This window comes from Triticum dicoccoides, chromosome 5B (genome assembly GCF_002162155.2).
Source record: "Triticum dicoccoides isolate Atlit2015 ecotype Zavitan chromosome 5B, WEW_v2.0, whole genome shotgun sequence".
In the NCBI taxonomy this organism is placed as follows: Eukaryota; Viridiplantae; Streptophyta; class Magnoliopsida; order Poales; family Poaceae; genus Triticum; species Triticum dicoccoides.
The window spans coordinates 343,128,435-343,135,678 of NC_041389.1; positions in this window are offsets into that span (position 1 = coordinate 343,128,435).

Consider the following 7,244-nt stretch of genomic DNA (forward strand, 5'->3'; position numbering starts at 1 on the left):
AAAAAAAAAAAAAATCTAATTCTGAGGCCGGGCTCATCTGCACCTGGTGAACAGTAAACTTAAAAATAATACAAGAAAAATCTAAAACAAATACAAATATTTTTGTGGAGAAAGATGACTTAGTGCATGAGGTGCATGCCAAATATCAAAGCATTTGAACATCTGAATAGCTCTTAGTCAATAACAAAACCCGGTCCAAAAAATGCACAAACAATAAACTTTTTCAACAGCCCCCAAATTTTCTTTTTTTGCTGAAAGCTACTTAGATATCCAAATGCTTTGAAATTTGTCATGGACATCATGCACTCAATCATCTTTCTCCACAAATTTTTTTGAATTTTTTAAAAATTATTTGGTATTTTTAACAATATTTGTGTTCACTCCCGGGCTCATCTAAGCCTAGCGGCCAAAACGCCTCTCTCTTCAAAAACATAGTTTGCGAAACCCCAAAAAAAACATAGTTCACGAAATACCATTTTTTAACACAACACCGTACATATGCAGATGCTTATACCCATGTGAACGCACGTACACACACCCTATCCCTATGAGCCCGCAGAGAGACTGGGCCGACATGTCATCTTGAGATTGATGAAGTCGCCACAAACGCCCTCGTAGTCGATGGAAACGTCTCCTTCCATCGAACGCACGGCATGAGCCGGCTAGGGATCAGCCGCCTAACCAGTCGTTCGATGCGTCCACCCATTGTCATCTGATCAGCACTCATCAAATTGATCACCTTCCCTCATCTCCCCCACCCCTCACATGACAGCATAGCGCGCCAGTGTCTTCATCTTTGCAACACCACCATGGTTGCCCTTCCCCCCACCCCACAGCTGCAAGGGACGATCGCCCTTCTTCACGACATCAGCTGCTGCAAGGCCCACATCGTCATGCTCTTACTGCTTCAGAGGTGCACGCATTGCTGCAGGTGAGGTTGTCTTCCTCGTCGTGCTTTTGCCTTAGGCGAGTGCTCCGGTGCTGCAAAGCCAAAGGAGCGTGATCTTGCTGCTGCAGAGGAGCCCGTGGTGCTACGAGCGAGGGCTATTGTGTTGTCGTTGTTGTAGGCGAGCTTGTTGGTCTATGTTGTCATGCTGCAAAGCGAGGGCGCCAATGTTGGACGGCCCATGGTAGGTGCTCTCTCTGCTGTAGGTGAGAGTGTTGGCCTGCAAGGTCCGCGTTGTTGTGCTCTCGTTGCAGCAGACGAGCGTGTGATGCTGCATACGAGGGTCGTCGTTATGTTGTTTCTGCAGGGAAGGTCTCTAGTCCTCACCATTGTGCTCTCGTTGTTGTTGAGGAGTGTGTGGCGCGCTACAAAAGAGTGATACGTCTCAAATGTATTTTTTTATTGTTGCATGCTATTATATTGTCACTTTGTATACTTTCTATACCATTTTATACTAACCTATTAATTTTAGTGCCTAGTGTCAGTTCTCGTTTTTCTGCATGTTTTTGGTTTTTACAAAAAATCAATATCTACGAAGGTCAAAATAACTTACCGATTTAATACGATTTTGTCGGGTAAGGAAGGACCCAGGAAGCTTCGGGGGAGTTAAGAGGAGCCATAGGGGGCCCACATGGCCACCTGGCGCGCCCCTGGGCTATGTGGGTCCCACCTTCACCGCCTTTCGTCCGTTTCATAGCCATAAACTCCTATAAATACCCAAACCCTACACCATGTTTTTAGAAGAATTTTTTCGCCGCCACAAGTTCCAGTTTCGTGAAGATCCAATCTGTAGGCATGTTCCGGAGCTCTGCCGGAGGGGGGATCTATTGGCTTTCACAATAAGTATGCGAGTTCTTTATGACTAATGTGAGTCCATGGATTATATGCACTCTTATCTTTCCTCAATTTGCTAGCCTCTTCAGCACCGTGCACTGCCCTTTCTCACCTCGAGAGTTGGTGCAAATTTTGTCGGTGCATCCAAACCCCGTGATATGATACGCTCTATACACATAAGCCTCCTTATATCTTCCTTAAAACAGCCATCATACCTACCTATTATGGCATTTCCATAGTTATTCTGAGATATATTGCCATGCAACTTCCACCTTCCGTTTTCATGACATACATGTTCATTGCCATATTGCTTTGCATGATCCATTGGTAAAATGAGGTGCTATACAAACGGTTTTTAACCCCTTTCCGCGACGGCATTTTGAACCGGCGCCAAGTGAGTGACTGCGATAGGGGGATCCTTCCCACACGACCCAGAAACCGTCAGGGATAGGCCCTCCAGTCACACACGCTGGACAAAGTGAGATCGTGTGCGACGGTGAGTGATCAAATACGGTTATACATGCCCAATCGGTTCTGATCGTAAGTACATACCACACAGTCAGTCCCAGACAAACTTTTCCGTTTGTTATGTATATTCCACACAGTCAATCCAAGGAATACGTTTTCGTTCCTATGTACACCCCACACAGTCAATTCAAGAAGTATCTTTCCATTCGTATGTACATCCCACACAGTCAGTCCAGGGAAAACGTTTCCGTTCGTATATACATCCCACACAATTTTATGTATAGCCTCGTGTGTGATAGGTGTAACTATCACACATGCTCTGCCTCGGTTAGCCATTTGCTTTTATTCAACTACATCACACATGATTTGATGAAGAAAACTGTATGACATTGGGCTATCCATCACAAGCGCTTTTATTGCTAGAACCGTTTGCAAAGTTCCATGACCCATTTAGCAGGTTTATTAGTTTATAATTAATAATTACAGTATTACGCAAATTCACATTTCATATCGAACAAATGTTTGCCAATTTCATATCAGACACATAAATATACTTTAACATCACAGTATGATGGCTACCTGAAAACAGCACAGTACATCATATAGCTAATTCACCTTCATAAGAACAATATTAGAACAATATATTCATTTCCCTAATAGAGATCATCCAGGCTCGTCTTATCCACCTCTGCTTTCAGTTTAGTAAGAACCTGTTTTGCACTTGCCAACTGGGAAAGTGCCTCCTCCTTCGCCAACACCATCTTAGCAAATTCTAATTTAAAAAACCTGAGCTCATTCTCCATCTTCCTCTTTTTATCCCGCATCTTCAAATATTCTTCAGCGTTGACAACACTTTCTCTAAGTCTACCTTTGTTTCCCTCCTCATACATGCTCCAGAGCTTTGCTAGCACTATTGTAGGATGCTGCTAACGCGACACTACGGTCAGAGACCCTTTGATGAAACTGTGTGCGATGCATTAATCGCAAACGGGGATGTAAAAAACCATCAAAAAATATGCAAAACGTTTGCGATGGCGGAGACATGAAACACGGTTCAGATTTTAGTTACGTGTGCGATGCGGGGCATACGCTTGATCCATACGAACTATTTGCGATGATACAAAACAACACAAACGGGCAGCCATATCAATGTGTGTGCGATGTACAACATACAGTTTGCTCCGATGAACTGTTTTCTATTAGGGAACACAACAAAAATGGTCAGCCAGATCAAGGTGCGTGTGATATACGACATACTATTCACTCGGATGAACTGTTTTCGACTGGGGAACATAACAGAAGCGGTTCAACTTAACAAGATGTGTGTGATATGCGGCATGCAGTTCACATAGATGAACTGCTTGCGATGAGCCAAAAACACAAACGATTCGTGTAAATAAGATGTGTGTGATACGCAACAAACAACCCACTCGGATGAACTGTTTGCGATGTGAAATTATAACACAGATGGTTACTACAGTTAATTCGTGTGTGATTCTATGTGTACAAAAAACTTTGAAAATTGCAAACTAGTTGCTTGCGGTGGCTAGGAGTATTGCACACGATGCGTCTGCGAGTACTCGTGTGAGTACTCGTGTGCGATGATTAGTAAGTTACACATATGTTTCCTTATGTTAACACGCATGGCATAGATAACACGTGGCACCGCATACAGTATTCGGGTTATGTGCTCCACTTAGTCTTCCCGCGCTCAAGTGAATGCTTCCCGCGCTCCACATGAGTGAATTGTAAAATCCTCGCCTCTTCCCTCATCGGTTTCCCGCCACCAGCTAACGGCTTGCTGCATATAACCCAGGTGTTAACGCACCGTCGCGACAATGTGCGCATGTCTAGTCCTCACCCATCTACCGTTAGTTATTCCAAGCATGTCAGGCAACGACCAAAGCTTCAATGTCGACCCCTACCTGTGTTACATCTTCGGTGAGGAGAACGAGCCAGAGCAGGTCGAGGAGCAAGAGCTTCATAGGCCGGTGCAGGCACCATGGCCCATCGGCAGCGATATCGGCGTGACAGTCCTTGGGCGCACAATCGACATATTGCAGAGGAAGTGTGATGAGCAGTTTGCCATCCACCGTGCAAAAGATGCAAAGATGCTTGGCGGCATGATCAACGACCCACCCGAAGAGCCATCGTCACCAGTGCTCATTGAGAGCCTGATGCCCCGCAAGGAATGGGCAGAGGACCTCTACAATTCAGTCAAGACACAACCAACCTGCGGCTTCATCATTGCCGGCGGCGGCCGTGTTAACCTCGATCCCGATGATGTGGTGGCCAAGATAGAGCGCATCTTTGGAGGAGTTGACGTCCCCGATGAAGTAGAAGATCGCCAATGTGGTACCTTGAGGATGCAGGTGATGGATGGAATTTGCTACCAGGCTAGTGGAAATGGAGCGGTTCCGCGGAGATGTCATGCGCGTGATTGCGCGCTGTCAAGCTCTTCTAGAAGAGGCCCAGTAGCCCCAAGAGCCTCCCGGCACCAGCAGCTCTGTAGGCGGAGGCGGGTCGGGACACTTGGAATGAACGGCCGCAAGGGTGCTATGCTGATCATGGAGTCCGAGAAGACCGTCATCGGAAGGCCGCCAGCTTAGCCTTTTAGCCTATATATTATTATAATTGTATGCATATGTAGGCCGTGAGTGTTTTGGGCATTGCCGCATGTGGAATTTTAAATTATCCTGAATATGTAAGACAATTATCAATTGTTGCCATTGTAAATTTCCCTCAACAGCGAGCAGAGCACGCAGGGATGCCAGAGGGCAGCACGCCGCGGCCACCTCAACGGCAAGCAAAACGTGCAGACGGATGCGAGTAGAGCACGCCGCGGCCGCCTCAACGACGAGTAGAGCATACCGTGGCCGCCTCAATAGCGAGCAACCATGTGGTAAACCTTCTGGCACCCCGTGGGAGGCGCGATGGCGCATCCATCTGACACGATAGTGATATCTTGACCGTGTGTGATAGTGGGCAGACACGTACACATACATCCGATAACGCAGGTCCACGTACGCCATCCGGGACCGTTTTGGGCTTGCGATGTGTGGCATATGGTTTATCCATAAGAACTATTTGCGATGAGTCAGAACAACAGAAACGGGCTTCAAGCCCAAAACCATTAATAAATTTTGACCTTGTTTCTCGTCACATTGCAGATTACAATGCAATAAGTAATTGCAAATCTATTCACACCGATCAAACCAATATGTGTCACACTTTGCACCAGGCTATAAAAACTACCCACTCGAAAATTACTTCACAATTCCTCTCCTCATCACCCACAAAACTGGTCTTTCCTGTCAAGTCGTTCCGCCATGACCGGGAGGAGGAGTTTCGGGTGGACATATAACCAAAGACCAAAGAACAAGGTCGCGGAAGCACTAGAGAGGTTCCCGCCGCTATGCGGCAGCCGCAACAAAGATGTCCTAACGCGTCGTGGAGCCCTCGAACGAGCTCTCACCGGCACGCGAGGGCTTTGACAAGCAGACTCGTTGCGTCAGCGATCGCGATGAGCTGGCATTGCTAAAGTCCTTAGCCAGTGACGACGGCATTCTCGCTGGCCTCATTAAGCACCAGGAGATGGTCGACGACTTGATGAAGCTGCTCGAGATCAGCGATGCCTCGGTTGAAAAGGTGACCGGCCTCGTAGAGCAACTCATGGGTGACAATGCAAAGCTCCTCAAGGCACTCATCGAGAAGGAGGAGGAGGCCGTCGGCTGGAAGATGCTGCATGCAGAGCAGTGCCTTGGGTATGACGCTAAAAGTGGTCGTCGAGGAATTGATGGGTGACTTGAGGAAGCTCCAGATCGAGCGCGAGCAGAAGGTGGAGGAATCCGTGGCTGTTGTCAAGCAAAGTCGTCAGGAATTGAAGAAGGAGCTGGAGGATGTCGTCGCCCGGCGATCCATCGAGGAGTAGAGACAGTAGCGATCCAGATTGTTGTCTGCGATTTCCTTCTTCTCTTGCCCCCGTGTCTTCCGGGCTTTGCCGCATGTGGCATTTTAAATTATCTGGAATATGTAAGACAATTATTATCCGAGCCACTATAAATTTGTCATTGTATTATATATCCGTTGCTATTTTATTTGTCGTCGTATTATCTGTTGCCATTTTATCTGTCGTCGTATTATCCATTGCCCTATGTGGCATTTTAAATTATCCGGAATACGAGTTGAAAACATGAACAAAGCAAATGCTAACATTGAGAGGGGCCATGGGATCACAAGCAAACACCCTCCGTCCAGGTGCTTTAATGAACCGCGTGTTAAACAGCGGCTCGGCCGCCATTAATGGAGAAGTTGTGAGCGCTACCTCTTGAGCCTATGTTGGTTTTTCCCTTGAAGAGGAAAGGGTGATGTAGCAAAGTGGAGATAAGTATTTCGCTCAGTTTGAGAACCAAGGTATCAATCCAGTAGGAGAAGAACGCACAAATCACCAATACCAGCACAAACAATCAAACACTTGCACCCAACGTGATAAAGGGGTTGTCAATCCCTTCAGGTCACTTGCAAAAGTGAGATCTGATAGAGATAGATAAATAGAACTAAACAAAAGATAAAATATTTTTGGTTTTTTTTGGTTATAGACATGAAATAAAAGATTGCAAAATAGTAGATCGGAAACTAATATGATGGAAAATAGAACATCGGAAACTAATATGATGGAAAATAGACCCGGGGGGCATAGGTTTCACTAGAGGCTTCTCTTATGAAGGCAAATAATATGGTGGGTGAACAAATTACTGTCAAGCAATTGATATAAAAGCGCAAAGTTATGACGATATCCAAGGCAATGATTATGCAATATAGGCATCACCTCCGTGTCAAGTAGACTGAAATGATTCTGTATCTACTACTATTACTCCACACATCAACCGACTCCTGCCTGCATCTAGAGTATTAAGTTCATAAAGAACAGAGTAACACATTAGGTAAGATGACATGATGTAGAGGAATTAACTCAAGCAATATGATGAAACTCCAT